Below are 18,047 nucleotides of genomic sequence, written 5' to 3'. Positions count from 1 at the left end.
ATATTTAAAAAATAAAAATAAAAAATAAAATAAAAACTTCTTAGCTTAAAAAAAAAAAAAGATTGTTAGCAAAAACAATGTCCTCTCTAATCCACTGCATGTGATTTTAATTCCCCCCTTGGGTAAGTCAGGATGCTCTAGGTTATAGTGAGATCAGTGGCAACTCCTAATTCTTGGCACTTAAACAATGAAGACGTAATTCTTCCTTCATCCCCTTACCTGCTCTATGTTCATGGCCTGGGATAGCAGTAGGGTTGAGCTAATTCACCCTCTGTGACTAGGCTGACAAAGATGCCACTACTTGGAAGGGAGGCAATGAAGGAAGCCATGAAAGAGAGCATGGGGAATTTACATCAGCTTTTACATGCCTTGTCCTAACAGTAACTCCTGTTACTCATATTTCATCAGCCAGTGTAAGGTCTTCTGGCCATGCCTCACTGGAAGGGAAGAGGAGAGTAAGACACTGCCATGTGCCCAGAAAAGAGGGGGTGGTGAACATGTGTAATGCATTCCACATGCAATTTAATACTTTCAGAAAATACATTTTGTGAATAAATCATATTATTTAAAAAATTTTTTTTTTTTGTCTTTTTAGGATCACGCCCATGGCATATGGAGGTTCCCAGGCTAGGGGTCTAATCAGAGACGTAGCTGCCAGCCACAGCAACACAGGATCTGAGCCATGTCTGCGACCTACACCACAACTCACGGCAACGCTGGATCCTTAACCTACTGAGCGAGGCCAGGAATTGAACCCACAACCTCATGGTTCCTAGTCGGATTAGTTTCCGCTGAGCCACGAGGGGAACTCACACATTATTTGAAAATTTGAATGCTATCTACATTTGAAATACTGTTAAAATTTGTCACATACTATTTGGTTAAACTATTATGAAGATCATCACTTCTTTAAAATTCCCTAATGCAAAATGAATTCATCAAAATGAAGGTTTTTTTTTTCCCCTGTTGTAATAGAGAATTACAAAATAAAAATAATAGTTTAACAAAGATAGAAGTTTATTTCTCTAATATGTGAAAATTCAAAGTGGTCATCCAGGGCTAGAATAGTGACACTTTAATCTTTAGGAACCCCAAATTGTTCTACTTTCTCAAATATATTGCCTCTGTTTTACAGTTCCCACATAACAGTGGCTGCATTCAGGCCAGCAGTAGAAAAGAAAAGGGAACGGTTACATTTTTTTCTTTGATAGGTACAAAAAAGAAGTTATTCATATTACATCAAATTCCAGTAAGTATGTTGGCTGGAACATAATTCATGGCCACTACTAACTCCAAGGGAAGTGAGAAAATACAGTCTTTCACTAGTCAATTCCGTGTGAAAGGTAAATAAAAGGTGAATAGATGTGGTTGAATAGAATTGAACCATATACCTATGTTCAAGGTTGCCCATGAAGGATTCCAGTCCTGTCATCCCAAGAACATGTTCTTCAAGTTTCCTTTCCTCACTCTAGGAAAATTGAAAGACCCAAAGAAGGATGCATCTTTGACATTTTCCAATTGGGAGACCTTTGTTGATTCTTTTCTGGTTGGTCTTTTTTATTACTTTGAATCTAAAGTTTACTTATTAAAAACCTTATTCAAATGCTATGTCTTCAATACAGTCTTCCTTTTTTTTTAACCAACACCTTATTCATTTTTTAATTTCCCCGGATTCCAACATTTTATTTGCTTTTTTCATTTAGTCCTAGTATATGTATTTTGGGGAATATTTTTATTGTTTTTATGAATTTTGGACAGATGGTAGAGGAAATCAGGCAGAATCCTGGAAGGAAAGTTACCTGCTTCTTTCACACTGAGGAAGTTGGTTCTCTTGTCTGATAATGTTAATAGGATCATATGCCTTGCATGCCTTTCCAATTGGTATTAAATTTGGAAATAATACAAATCATGTTGGTAATCATAATAGCTGACATTTAGTAAGTGCTTAGTCATACTAGGCTTTTGGCAAGTATAACACATGGATTATCACATTTACTCACTGAAAAAAGGTATACTAGTGACAGTATCATTGCCTCTACTTTACTATTGAGGAAACTTAAAAAGAGGCAAAGAGACTTAACCTAAATCACGCAGTTGGTAAGTGGTGGAGGCACAGCTGGAATCCAGGAATTTTATACTCCAGAGCCCATGTTTTGGGGTGTGATTTAACCTGCTTATTTTACTAACACAAAGATTACTTGAGAACTGAATAAAACTAGGAAATGACTAAGTAAACATCACCCATTCAATAATTATATATTTATAACTTCACTGTTAATTTAAACATAAGCAAATATAGAATTATAAATAAGAGATATAGCTAGATAGTGGTCCAGAATTAATTGTTAATCCCTCTGTCCTGTGATATTGTGATACCTAAGGGATGAGTTTCAGTTTATTCTTATGCCATGATTCAGTAACATTCTCTGATGCCTCTATGTGTACTGCTGGTCCTTCTTTCATGTTGACCAAAGCTGATTAAAAACAAATTTTAAAATTTCCTTCAGTCATAGCTTTTATGCTTGCTTCAGAAAAAAAAAAAAAACTTAGGGTAGAATTACTCAAAGATGAGAATATTCACAAATAATTTTAATGACATGTAATATTTCTGATCACCTTTATCACAACACATATTCCTGCAAAAGACGACAGTTATATTTTCCTAATATGGAAACATCCTGATCTGGTCCCTTGTGAGTTCTCAAAGCATACCATGCTTGACTTTGGGGAATGGACATGCTTTTGAAGGGAAGTAAATAATATCATGCCTTAAAAAAAAAAAATAACCGTCAAACCCTATGTTCCTTTAGTGGAGAACTTTCTACTGCATACCTTCCATGCTACAATGGCAATTCTCCCATAGCTGAAGTAGCTGGAGCTAGACTATTAATTTGGAGGGAAAGTTTCCCCACTGATATCTTTAATGCCCATGTTATGTGGGAAACCATTTACCTCTACATCCTTTCCCAATAAACTAACTCCTAAGGCCAGGGACTTTTTCCAGATTTGTTTACTTTTAGTTTCCCTTTCTTTTTCACCACTAACACCTATTGTTCTATTTACCATATGTACTTAATATTATGGATTTTATGAGTATGGATTCAAGAAAGCTGGGGTTATTTCAAAAGGACAAATTGTGGCAAGATCTAACTAGATGATTTTTGGTTGAGTTTATGATGTAAATTGAATTTTAAAAGACCTAATAGTTTTAAAAATCTGCTTCCAATAACTGCTTATTCTCTTTTGGAGCTATCCATGTGTGTGTTTGTGTATGTGTGTCTGTGTGTAATGTACACACATGTGCATTATATCATATAGTGTAACTAAATATGTAGATACCCAGTACAATATTTAAAGTTCTTTGCTTTTTCTTCTTGGGTATGCACTATTACAACAGGATTTTGTACCAATTCTTTAAAAGCCTATAGTTTTTAAACAGAGGAGTAACATGTAACGCATTAAAATTTATTCAATATTTCACAATGTGTATTGTAGATTAATGTTCCCTGAATCTCTGAAAAAAACATACTACATGCAAATAGTTTTAAAGATTTACAGTTTTGGAGCTGCCATTGTGGCTCAGCAGTAAAGAACCCAACTACTATCATGAGGATGTGGGTTCAATCCCTGGTCCTCCTCAGAGGATTAAAGAACCAGCATTGCTGCAGTGTAGGTTACAGACACAGCTTGGATCTCACATTGCTGTGGCTGTGGCATAGGCCAGCAGCTGCAGCTCAGATTATACTCTTAGCCTGGGAACCTCCATATGTCACAGGCACAGCACTAAAAAGCAAAAAAAAAAAAAAAGAATTACGGTTTTAAAAATCCATAATAGGAGCTCCTTCTGTGGCACAATGGGTTATGAATACAGTATTGCCACAGCTGGTGTAGGTTGCAGCTGCAGATCAGATTCTATCCTTGGCTCAGGAACTTCCATATGCCATGGGTATAGTAAAAAAAAATAAAAAATAAAAGACTATAATAATTAAGGAATTTCATACTACTTTCCATATAATGGTAGTTTTAAAATATATTTTTTTTAAAAAAGATCAGTTGTTGGATATTGTCTTGAAGTTTTAAAACTTTTTCCTAACAATGAAAGCTAAATTTTTCAGATTCTTAAAGTTCTTAGAGAATTCAGTTCAGAGATGAGACACAGCAAGGAGCAACCTGGAACTTTGTAATATGTGAAATTCCAGGATCACTAAGTTTTCATTGGAGAATTAAACATTAAGCAATAAAGCTGAAGGTAAACTGTGAGAAATGGAGGAAGCCACCATTTCTCTTCCATTTAAATAGAATTCTCTAACAAGAATTAGAATTTGAAATGCTTTAATTTAGATGGCCTTGTTAGTCACTGGAGATATCAAATACCAAATGCTAATTAGATCATAAGGTATAATAACTAGCTAGATGGAAATGCCAAAATAGTAAAGGTTATTGAGTCATCTAGAAATGAAAATTTTCTCCCAGAAGATATATGATATATACTAGTTTTCTCCAAGAAGAAAAACAAAATTTAGGATGTTTTAATTTATAATGCAGGATAGTTATCTCACATTCACAGTGAGAAAACTGTTATGTATAATCATAAATATCCAAGATAGCAAATGATTGTGGCAATAATTGATATATATATAACAGGAAGTTACTATTATCAACATACATATATAGCACTATAAATGTGAAAAGTCATCCAAATAAACATATGCAACAATTGAGTGAATGAGGGATATATCTGAAATATTATCTATCAATTCCAAGTAACTATTGTACTGTCAATAGAGACAAAGTTTATGTAAACCTGGATTCCTTTAATTAGGATTAGCTCTAATTGGTATTAGCTAAGAGTACTTTTAATAAGCAGAATTAATAAGCATATGTGCATTTAAGTTACTCTTTAGAATAATTAATGTGCATATTATTCAGAAAATTCTCATATCTTGCCTCCTGAAAATATACACCTATTATATTTACACATATTATATTTACTTAATATTTTTTTTTTGTTGGTGAGTCTGTAGACTTCCAATTTAATATATTCATCAAAGCCTTGCATATTATTATCTTTTTGCCAGTCCCAACTGACATAGGTTATATATTTGTGTGTGCATTCAGGCTGGGAAAAAGTAGATGCCATTATGTGAAGTAACATAACTTATCAGATGTGAAACCTAGAAACACACTTAGTTTCTCTAAGCCTCTGAATTCTCATTTGTAAAACAGGGATCATCATATTACACCAAACTGTTGTTATAATAATTAACAGGTAATGCATGTTAAGCACAAAGTCTCAAACATAGTAATGATTCACTGCTGTATTATTTTGATTTTATCATCATCATTATTATTCATAGTCTAATACTTCAGACACTTTTGGCAAACTTGGTATAAGAAGAAGCCAGATTTAGGAAGGGGCCAGCCTTCACTGCAACTTTCCAATCACTGAGGAAAGAAACATTTGATTATTGGGCATTAAATAAGAAGCAAATCACATGGCTACTCTATAGTTCCTCAGCTATAAGGTCAAAGTTTAAAGTGGGGAGCACATTCTGGCCTACGTTTTGGGATGTAAAAATCTCAAACGCATTTGTTTTGCAGACATACAATCAGCACACACACAACAGTGTGTCATGAATCCTCTCTCAACTGACCATCAGGCTGGAGGAAGTAACCTGCAGCAAGCCCACCTAAGAAAACCCTCTCTCAGGGGATGATGTCCAAAGACACTGCCATTGAAGTCACCTATCTCATTTCAGTGCACTGAGGGAATCCTGGTGTGGCAAAGGCCATGTGCAGCTTTAACAGTCAGATCACAGGATGAATACTGAAATGGGTAGCAAAGATGGGTAAATCAGATATTTTAACCCAAAGGTATCATTAGCACTGACTAATTGATTATAGTGCCCCAATAAATAATAAAACTAAGAACAAAGAAATATGTAGTCCCCAGGACATAGTAAGTACTTGGTTTCTATGCCTTCCTCACACATACATTTTGCTCTAAGATATGTACATGGTATGTTAAACAGAAGCACTGCTAGGAGGACTGCTTTACTTTTAAGGTTGTTTGTTTTGTATTACAAGCTGGGGTGGTTTCTATAGCTCTTCCCTGTGCATAAAGATATGGTTTATGACACTGCCCTCCCAATCTTCAGTAGGTCCCAGATATCACCTTGTTAGAGGATGGATACAAACTTCTGTATCAGCCTAGACAATCATGATGACTGTCAAAATTTTTGGAAAGCTGTGGGGAAATTACTGAATGTTTCCACCTATACACAGGAAGTATAATTCATATCAAGATATGAACCTAACTCTAGGGGACCATTCCTTAAAGGCAATGAGATATAGGCTGAAGTCAATTCATTGCCACACATTTTTAGCGTTACTGAGCCTTTGTGAAGCACAATCTGAGTTTAATTCAGATTCCCATAGGTATAATTGTTTAAACTCAACATGAGCAGATCTAGATGTATTTGTTTCAAGTGTGTATTTTCAATCACCAAATGAGCATGAGTAACTTTTCCTCTTTAATTTTCAAGAGAAGTAACACTCTTACCCATTTCTTTTGGTTCTTCTCATTTGCTTTCCATCTTTTTATGTTGATATGGGAATTTTTTTGAGAATAGTCAGCAAATACTATACAAGGATCCCTTTTTGGATTCATTTTAATAAAGCATCTGACTCCCATGCTTAAAACAAAACAGAACTCAATAAACAGTGGACCAAACCACATGCCTGTGTAAAAACCTGTTACATATACTTTACGATATATAAAAAATCCCATGGTCTCAAAGTCCATGTTTCTTTTTTACTCTGTCAATCCCTGACTCTTGAAAAGAAACATAAACAGACACACACACATACTAAAATAAAACATCAAAATGACCAAAGAACACAAAGTTTTCAAGTCACCAATGCCCAATTTCTCACAGTAATAAAGTTTATAAGAAGCACTTCTTCTCCTTTCCTCTCTCCTTATCACTTGAGTATACATAGTTTCAAGGAATTTAAGCAAGATAAAATTGTTCACCACAACAACTGCAGGTATTTTCTATACAGTTGACATTATGTATGGATAGCTATTTCTGTGTATATACATGTGTACATGTATTGATTGATACTAAAATGTACTTATTGAGCCCATAAAACTCACTATGTGACAGACTGTTGCAAGAGGATGAATACAGCATCCACTATTTTTGTCCTCAAATAGAACAGATTCAGTGGAAGATGAGAGGATGGAAAAGGTCAAACTTAAAAAAAAAATCTACAGTGCAGGGTCATATGAGCCATAGAACTTAGAATAATAGAGTGCTCATAGCGCAATGGAAGGGCACATATCCAAACCTAGAGGGAGAAAAAAGAGCCTCCTACAATATGTGATGTTAAAGTCGAGTCTTAAAGGAATGTGTGGACGATGTGTCCATCTAGTCTTGAAGGGAAGTTTATGTGTGCCTAGATCTATATGTGAATACACACACACGAGGACTTCAGCTAGACAGAAAACTTTATCTCCATAATTTAACCCATCCATTATGCGATCATGCAGGGCAGCTAAGTGTGTGCTTGTACAAGTGGGCTTGGTAATATAAACAACTTAATTGAAATGGCTGGTCCCAAGAAGCTCATTGAGGAAGGATGATGCTTCCTGGTGGAGTTCAAGATGGCATAAAATGTATCAATGTTAAATCCTTGACATATGCAACTCTGTTCCCCTTGGTTTATAGCTCTTTTAGGAGATGCAATACCCGTTAGCTTTTATCATTCCTCTGAAACTGCATTAGAGAAATTACAGGGTATTATCAAGATAAGAAAATAATTGCATTTTAATTTGACATGAGAGTTTCTTTAGAGAATAAAGCGGAAATTGGATAAAGAAAGCAGAATGAGAACATATCTACCTGCCTCCCATACTAAATTGTGAGAAATGACAGAAAGGGTACTTCAGAAAAATTTAAATCTTTTATAAAGGTGGTCAGTGGAAAACGAATGCAAGAATGCTATTTGGAGGAATTTCTAAAAGATGGGAAGCCTAATGAGTTATACCTTTGAATAAAAAGGACTGAAAAAGGTCTGAGCTGAAACCATGGGCAGGAGGCCTATGCAGAGAAGCAAGCTTGGTTCCAGGAAGTCACCAAGCACAGGATGTGAGTGAATTCATGGGGCAAAGGAGAGAACTCTGGGAACCTTCTGAGTGGTTTCTTGTAGGCCAGCATTCAGAGAAGATGGACTTCCTGGACACTCCCACTTCTCCACTAGTGTTCATCAGCAGGCCATAGGGAACAGTGTGCTCCAGTGTTTGTTTTCAAATTAGAGAGACAGCTCATGGTCCTGTGGAGCTTCCTACATTCACCAACAGCTAAAATCTCCAAAGACAAGTCACTTTAATCAGAACTAACATCTAAAGAATAGGCCAGGAATACTAAAATGCAAATATGAGAGCAAAGAGCTGGTAATTACAAAACTCAGAATGCCAACACTATGAAAAAGGAGCATATATGTTAATAAAGGAATACCAAGGGAAACCACTGATAGAGTAAACAGAATAATTCAAAGTGAGCTTATTGCATATTTGTAGAGATAGTGGAAGAATATTGCATCTCTGAAAAAAGAAACTGTAAGGATCTTATAAAAATGGAACCACTGAAACAAAAAATTAAACAGATGGCTTAATGGGAAAAAGAGCTGGAGAAAGAACTAATGAGCTGGAACTCTGATCCCAGTGATCAGTGCTAATTATGAAGTATAAAAGAAACAGATAAATGAGAAATATGACATAAAAAATGTAGAAACATGGAAGGTAAATTTTAAGGTTCCATTATGTGTACTATGTACTCCCAAAGGATAAAGCAGAAAGAATGGATAGAGAAAAATATAATGAAATACAAATTCTCTATTGTTTAAAAGATCATGAGCAAATGAAGAAAAATAAATGACTACTTCAAAAAATTTGAGAATAAGAATGTGATGAGTTTCAAGAAAAATATATAGTGCAATTTTCAAGTTGTGAGTACAAATTTGTATGAAAGTAGAAAAAAATAATAAAGACAAACTATGAATCAGGTAGGAAGGCAAAATTAAGGCATAACATTCCACACTTCATAGTTTTACTATCTGCAGATTTTTCTAAAAAAATTCTTTGAATATTTCTTATTACCTAAATTTTGCATTTATAATTTAATGAACACTTATAAAAGATTGATGTAATACTTTTATTTTAAAAAACTACTATTCATAAATTAGCAAAAATTATAAACTTGAAACTTTTATACTTATGATAAAAAATTATACATTAACTCTAAAATATGGGAGAGGCTAAATATTCTTTCAAAATCTGTTGACCAACACAAGTGTTAGAATAACAATGCCTTAGAGCAAGTCTTAAGTAAAATCAAATCCTATGTATCTGATATACATCCTTCTACTAACACATATTACCTCACCCCACTTTAGGACACACAATGGGTAGTTTTTCCATTATTCACAGGGTAGTGCCTTGGAGGATGGGAGTGGGAATGAGTTTGAAATCAACACTTATTGGACAGGAAAGACAAAGTGGCTTAAACCCATGGGTTCCATGTTGTGAACTGAAATGAGGATAAAGCAGTAACGCTAGTTTAGAATAGTTACAGAGTATTTAACATATGTCACCCTGGAGTTTGATTTTCTTTGTCAGAAGCATAAAAGTTGAATAAATTGAAAACCTGGTAAAGTCTTCGTAGCAAATGCCAGGAAGCAATACCATCATCATTTTGGGGAGGTTGAATGTGCTTGTGATGTTGTTTTTATGGTTATTACGTATAAGGCACTAGAGCTTTTGGCAAATACAAGGCAAGTCCTGTGAGTTCCACAACCTGTTTTTCCACTTCTCCAGCCTCCGAAAAAAATGTATTCTGCATGATAAGGGTGGTGAAACTCTCTTTCCTCTTACAGAACTCATACAGATGGTCATGTCCTTTTTTGGGGGGAGGGGTGTAGTAAAATTGTAATTAAAATTTTTTATTATGATTGATTTACAATATTCTGTAAATTTTGCTGAATAGCAAAGTGACCCAGTCATATATATATATGATACACATTATATATATATACACTATTTTTCTCACATTATCTTCTATCATGTTCTATCACAAGTAACTAGATATATAGTTCCCTGTGCTATACAGAAGGATCTCATGCCCATCCACTCCAAATACAATAGTTTTCATCTACTAACCCCACACTCACAATCCATCCCACTCCCTCCCCCTATCCCCAGCAAGCAGGAGTCATATCCCTCTTGAGGCTGAACTGGTATGCTAACACATGGAGTCAACACTCTTGGGTTTTATATACATACTTTTCAGAAGCAAAACAGACTCTAAATTTTATTTTTACTATAGTCCACATAAGCTCAAAATGATCTGTTGTTCTTTAGTTCCTAAAAATAATCTCCATGATTTAGATGTTATATGTTCAAATGATTAAGTCTAGATTCCAAATAATGAAGACTCAATATTGTTAAGAAATCAGTGCTCTCCAATGTGATTTATAGATTCAATACAATTTCAACAAAAATCTCAGGAAATTATGATTTGAATGTCAAGAAATTGATTCTAAAGTTTACATGGAAAGGCAAAAGACCTGAAATAGACAGAATAATACTAAGAAGAACAAAGCTGGAGAACTGACACTACTACGCTTCAGTGCTGACTATAAAGCTATGGTAATTAAGACAGTGTGGCATTGGAAAATAAGACAAATAGATCAATGGAACAGAATAGAGTGCCCAGAAATAGGGCCATACGAATCTAAGATACAATTTGTTGACTTGATAGAGGAGAAAAGGCAATTCAGTGGAGAAAGGATAATCATATCAACAAATAATGCAAGGGGAAAAAAAAAATCTAGACAAAGACTTTACACCATTCACAAAAATTTACTCAAAATGCACCGTACCTAAATGTAAAATAAAAAATTATAAAACTTCTAAAAGGTAACATAAGAGAAAATCTAGGAAATGAGTTTTGCATGGCTTTTTATATGTGACACTAAATGCATTACCTATGAAAGAAATAACTGAAAAGTTGGACATTTAAAAAAAATCTCTGCTATTCAAACAACACTATTGAGAGAATGAAAAGACAATTCCCACAATCTAGGAGAAAATATTCACAAACACATATGTGATAAAGGATGTGCACCCAAAATATACAAACACCCCTTAAACACTCCTTAATATATATTCAAATGAGTTGGAACTTATATTTACACAAACCCCTGCATATTAATATATATAACAGCTTATTGGTAGTTGCCAAAACTGGTAAGCAAACTAGATGCCCTACAGTAAATGAGGAGATTATCTTACAGTCCATACAGGTGATGAAATACTGTTTAATGATGAAAAGAAAAGCCTTATCAAACCGTGAAAAGACATGAAGGAGACTTAGTTGCTAAGTAGAAGCTGCCAGTCTGAGAAGGCTACCTATGATGAACATAATTAATTTTATTTAAAAAGAAACAGAATAACATCATTTTAAAATGACAAACATTCCTCTCTTATTAGCTGTTACACTGCTCAATGGTGACATCCTGAAAGTCCCTTATCACAGGCAGTGGTGGTTCCTCACAGTTCACTCTCCTTTACCTCTCTGCAGCTTTTCGACAAAGATGATTCTGCCTTTTTATTTCTCAAAGGTTTCTGTTGCCCTATAATCCAAAACATCTCTTTACTCTTTTTCTTCTTTTTCCACCCTTTATTCTATCCTCTTCTATAGATTATCTTTCTTCTAGCCCCTAAATATATGTACACCATGTTCTTTCTAACTCTCTTTTAAATATACAAAACAGTATCACTCCTCCCTTGGCTTTTTGGCTCTCATCTCCTTGTATAATTCATTTTGTGTATAGTTCCTCCTAAGACTTTACATTTTTGAGGTCCTGAATTAGATTTATTTTATAATCATTGTGACCTGTGGAAAAACTGCCTGGGGTGGCTAATAGAGCCTTAATAAATAAATGAATTGATTTATAAAGCAATTCTCTACTAAATAAGTAGGGAGAGAACCATGAATTTAATAGTGCAATTATAACATGGATTCTTTGCACTCCCCCAAAGAAGGTCAATTTTCTCCCTGTTTCAGAAGATGTAATGAGGCACAGAGGAACCTCTTGGGGAGCAGAATATTGAACTTCTCACTACTCAAGACTTTTAAAAAATCATCTAAGAGAAGAACTTTTTTTTTCTTTCTTTTGTTATGATCATAACAATCTAATTTCACAGGATTTCCATCCCATAACCAAGCACATCCCCCTACCCCCCAAACTGTCTCCTCCGGAGACCATAAGTTTTTCAATGACTGTGAGTCAGCATCTATTCTGCAAAGAAGTTCAATCTGTCCTTTTTTCAGATTCCACATGTTGGTGAAAGCATTTGATGTTAATGTCTCATTGTATGTCTGACTTCACTTAGCATGATAATTTCTAGGTCCATCCATGTTGCTAAAAATGCTGGTATTTCATTCATTTTAATAGTTGAGTGATATTCCATTGTGTATATGTACCACATTTTCTTGATCCACTCCTCTGTCGATGGACATTTAGGTTGTTTCCATGTCTTGGCTATTGCAAAGAGTGTAAGAGAAGAGCTTTCATGCAGAATGAGGTTGGTAGATGCACAACATCCGTTCTTCTAATACTTCTAAAATATACCCCTTGGATAATATGGACAGCAACCTATCAGACCAGTGAAAACTATATCTGTCAAAACTATGTCTGTCAAAATATCATGCCAGTTACCTATAGTCAAGAAAATCAGAAGAACCAGTGTTATACAACTGATATAGCTGTGCTTAATATATGGACATTGCTGAGGATCTTACTCGTGATGTTGTGTAGTGTTCTGTTCACAGTGACCAACGGATGATACTTACCTAAGGTCTCAAAATAAGGAGGGAGATTCTCTTTCCTGAGCTAAATGATTCAAATGTGTGGCACCTTGAGCAAAGTACTTAAGCTTTGAAGTGGCTGCTTATCTGTCAGTTCTGCCTTACTTTCTATATTTTTCCCTTCAAACTTTTTTACTTCTTTTCGTTCTGTTCTAAGATATGCATTTTTATAAGACATTTTGAATTATTTTTGAACAAGCCAGGTTATAAATAAATAAATACAATAAAAATAGACGAGAAAATGAGACCAAAATTGAATTGATTATGTTGGAAAATTTTACATCCCAAAGAACTTTTTGAAAACATGTGAAGAAGGTTTATAAAACTCTGTGCACCCTCCTGGCGTTTTTTTTTTTTTTAAAGCACCAGTATTCAAGGGATGAATGCACCACTCACTGCAAATTATCTCCTTATCCTAAAATAAGTGGTGTTATTCCATTTCCATGTATATATTTTAAGAAATGAAATCCATGACTAATATCCTGAAAATAATTCATTTAAAGTAGTTCAAAAATGACTTGGAAATATTTTGAATATATACTTCAAGGTTCATACTGCAGCTATTTTTCCTTTCAGAAAACAGCATATTTGATCCTCCCAGTGGTCTTTGTGAAGCTGCTTTCTCTCATACACTCCAGCTGTGGTGCAAGCCTAGCTTCTCTGGTGGTAACAACTCCACCATTTGAATTTGGGAGACAGCTCATAAACAAAAGATATTTGGCAAAGATATTTTATTTAATGCTTTGAGATGATGCAAATTTGCTGTTGGATGGGGAAGAATAGACTGTTTTAAAGGAGCAAGTCAGCTTTTTGGTATGATTGAGTTATTCCTGTCTGAAAAATAACTTGCCATCACTTTTCTTAGCCAGTTTGCAGTAAGAAAAGTAGCTTCTACTTCAGGAGACAACTTGAGTAACTGGAGATCTATTTTAAGGAATATTGTCTATTTTAAGAAAGAGAAAGGACAGTTAATCTGTCCTCTTCTGGAGGCAGGGAACTTTATGTGGGGCAAGGCTGTGACAGCAGGTCAAGACAGCCACTCGTAGTCATGCTTTGCCTCTAATGAGCTATAGAAGCTGCTGAAATAAAGATTATTATGCCCCATCTCAGTTTAGTGCTCTCTGCCAGTCAGCTGACTGATCCAAGATTTGCACTTAGAACATCATCTAATTATACAATAACCTTAAAAAGTGATATGTATCATTTCACTTGAATCCTCACCACTGCTGTAAGTATTAGGGTTATTTTCCCTGTCTTTTAGGGCTACACCCATGGCGTATGGAGGTTCCCAGGCTAGGGGGTCAAAACAGAGCTGCAGCTGCTGCCTCCACCAAAGCCACAACAACCAAATCTGAGCCACATGTGTGACCTACACCACAGCTCATGGCAGTGTCGGATCCTTAACGCATTGAGTGAGGCCAGGGATTGAACCTGAGTCCTCATGGATGCTTGTAAGATTTGTTTCCCCTGAGTGATGATGGGAACTCCCCAGAATTAGGCATTATTATTAAACCCACTTTCAGATATCACAACTGAGTCCCAGAGTGAGGAAATAGCCAGCTGTAGTTTACCTAAAGACTGAGCTCAGAGGAACATAAGTGCTTTTCTTTGCATTTTGTATCCTGCTCAACCACCTCATTTGTTACTGAGCCTAAGTTAGAAACTTTTAACTTTCTTATCTATCTCCTACACACCCCACATCCCCAAATCTTAGCTCTCCATGCTCATGTAATACCCAAATTATTTTCTGGAAAATTGTATCACACCTGATTCATTGATAACAGAGTTTCCTTTCACTAAGTTCTGATCTCATTCTACCTCTCTTTGAAATTCTTTAGTTCTCCATTGTTAACAAGATCGTGATAAAAATCTCTCCCTTACAGAACACTGTAAACCAGCTATAATGGAAAAAAAAAAAAGAATCATTACATAAAAATTAAAAAAAAAATCTTCCCCATTACATACATGTCTGGGCATTTGAAACTGCTTCTTCTACCCCTGCTCTCCCTAACCTAGAATCGTTCTTCCCTAGACTCAGAACCTGCCACACATATTCTGCCCTCTTTCTTGTTGTATTATTTTTCCCTCTCTCCCTAACAAATTACCAGACACAGATTGTTTTAAAGCATCATTCACTGATTAATTGACAGTTCTGTAGGTCAGAAGTCCAGGCAGGGTCAGCCAGACCAGGTACTACTGAGTCTCAAGAGCAAATGAAGGCATTGCCAGGGCTGCATTCCTGTCTGGAAGCTCTGGCCAAGAATCTACCTCCAAGCTTAGCTGTATGGTTGGCAGAATTCAGTTTCTTGTTGTAGGACTGAGATCCTTGGCAACCTCCATCTTCTCTCTGACTACTTCTTCCACTACATCTCTCTGACATCACCCAAGAAAAAGTTACCTGCTCTTAAGTTCTCATATAATTATGTAATTCCCGTTAATTGAGGATAGTGGCCCTACTTCAAGATTCATAACCTCAGTTATATCTGCAAGGGTACCTGAGCAATGTAATGTAACATATTCACAGGTTGCAGGGACTAGGTGCATGGGCCTCTTTGGGCGTGGGGTGGGGGTTATTCTGCCAGCAAGAATCATGCAGTGATGTCTACATGGCTGGCTCTTTCTTGAACTACAGGAATTTTTTCCCAAATCATCACAAATATGAAGCCCTTTCAGATTTATCAGGCAATTTTTTCTTCTTCCCTTCCCAGTAAATGCTTCTTGTACTCAGAAAATAGTGCATTTAAGTATTTATTTTCTTAAGTTAAAAAATGGGTATGTTTGGTTAGGTTCACATTGACCACTTTCTATCTACAATTATACCATAAAAATGGTCTTATTGTATGATTTTAATCAATATACTCTAAAAATTCCCTGGTTTCCTGGTAGTTTATTTGCTTCAGTATATACATATAGTCGATTTGAATTTTTATGATAAGACTATAAGTATCCCTATTTTCATTTTATAGATTAGAAAATTGGTGGCTCAAAGAGGTTAAGGGATTTGCTAAGGTCAAATAGCAAGTGAGCAATGCATATCAAATAAGAAGATCTATCTGAGCTTACAGTTTATTCTATACACTATCTTTACATATTTTTCTTGCACATAAATGAATTTATCTGCAATTTTGAATACAGTAACTATTTATCTGAAGCAATGTAATAATATTGAAATCATAGAAAATGTCATCAAACTCCTTTTCACTGAATGAACAGGACATGGAAGCAAAAAATCAATGTCAATTATAACCTGTAAAATTTATTTTATTATTATTAAAGTATAGTTGACTTAACAGTGTTTCGTCAAGTTCTGTTGTACAACAAAGTGACCCAAGCACAATTTCCCTGTGCTGTACAGTAAATTTCTTTAAAGATTTAAAACTGTGGATCTGGAGTTCCCGTCGTGACTCAGTGGTTAACGAATCCAACTAGGAACCATGAGATTGTGGGTTTGATCCCTGGCCTTGTTCATGGGTTAAGGATCTGGCATTGCCATGAGCTGTGGTGTAGGTTGCAGATGTGGTTCAGATCCCGCGTTGCTGTGGCTGTGGTGTAGGCCATCGGCTACAGCTCCGATTAGATCCCTAGCCTGGGAACCTCCATATGCCACGGGAATGGCCCTAGAAAAGGCAGAAAGACAAAAATAAATAAATAAATAAAAAATAAAACTGTGGATCTAAGATGGAGGATGGAGCACATATAAATATATTCTCCTCTGGTTCATACCCAGATTCAAATGTAATCAAGTGGAGTTTTCCAAAGGGATAAACCCACACAGGGAAGGGAAATGAAGTCAAGAATAGGTCAGACAATTCAACAAAATTCTGGACTAGAGAGAAAGAATGGAATGGGAGAATGCTGAATGATGCCAAACTAAAAGTATGAGAAAGTTACAAAAAGAGCCTAAGACATGTTCATCCTGGACCAAAGGAGTCTCTGGACCCTGCAGGGAAGTATGATGAAGGATAGGAGTGAGAAATAAACTAAAAGCACTATTTAATCAAAAGTTGAGTGTACAGAACAATGCACACTTCTCCTCCATTTGCACATAGCATAGTTTTAACTCCCAAATGAAAAGAGAAAAAAAAAATAGAGGTCTCTTCATTGTACTACCCGAGTCATGCTAGAGCATCCTGTGTGCTTATTGGTATCTCTGGATTTATCCTGTTAATTCAGCCAGACTGTCGGTCTTCTTCCTGTGCCCCTATTATCTGAATCTGACATAAACCCAGTTTCCAAAGGAGATATGTAGTTTGCATTCTTGGTCTTTGCATCTCAAAGTATAGAAGGATGTGTTTGAAGCTGAGAAAAATAGGTTAACAACCAGCACATGTCCATGGAGATGCATTCTCCCCTTCCATTTTGGTGCAAGATAAGACTCTACTGTAATTAGTTACGACACCCAGAACCAGGCATTATTACCTAATAACTTCAAATATTGATTCTATTTGAAAATGTCCTAGCCCTCTTTCACCCAGGCTGGCTCTCCTTTGTACAGCTCCCAAAGTCCAATATCACTATACTTCTCTGAACACTGCTTTTGGTCTAGTGACTGTACAACTTGAAGGCAAGACCTTCCACTAGATCTCCATTCCCTACATCAGATGCTTCATCAGACCTCCCTGGCTTTATGTACTACCTGGGAATGAGTTTACTGCATAACACATGGCACACTCGAGAGGGCATAAAGGCTATACTTAACATTCTGAAAAGCCGCATTGTTTAACAAGAAACAAATATCTTTCATTACATTCAGACAGATCCATCATCAATCAAAATGCTTTCCTTCCCTTTTGCAAAGAGTGATCATTTCCTAAATTTTCTTAAAAGCAATTTTTGCCTTTTCAAAATTATTCCCTTTTAGGATTTTTCTCTTTCCCCTCTACTCATATTCAAGGACTTCTAATTATAACCAGGAAACCAAGTTGAATAGAATAATGTAAAGAAGAGAAAACAAAAGAATACTGACAGATGATGAAAATTATTCATTTGTTATAGGGGATCATTAAACACTTTCACTTCTATTGGCTATAAAAAAACCTAAGGACTCACTATTACCACAAGCTATTGTGACATTGGTTATTTCCTCTTGGAGCCCATCCATCATTCCAATGG

The 18,047-nt window shown here is 35.6% G+C and overlaps 1 long non-coding RNA gene across 2 annotated transcripts in view; it reads right to left on the bottom strand.

Annotated features, from left to right (window-relative positions):
* Positions 1–18,047, bottom strand: part of LOC110256565 — a 392,119-nt gene that overhangs the window by 282,994 nt on the left and 91,078 nt on the right. The window lies entirely within an intron of this gene.

Source organism: Sus scrofa, chromosome 13, assembly GCF_000003025.6.
Source record: "Sus scrofa isolate TJ Tabasco breed Duroc chromosome 13, Sscrofa11.1, whole genome shotgun sequence".
Taxonomy (NCBI): domain Eukaryota; kingdom Metazoa; phylum Chordata; class Mammalia; order Artiodactyla; family Suidae; genus Sus; species Sus scrofa.
This window is presented reverse-complemented; position numbering and strand designations above follow the sequence as displayed.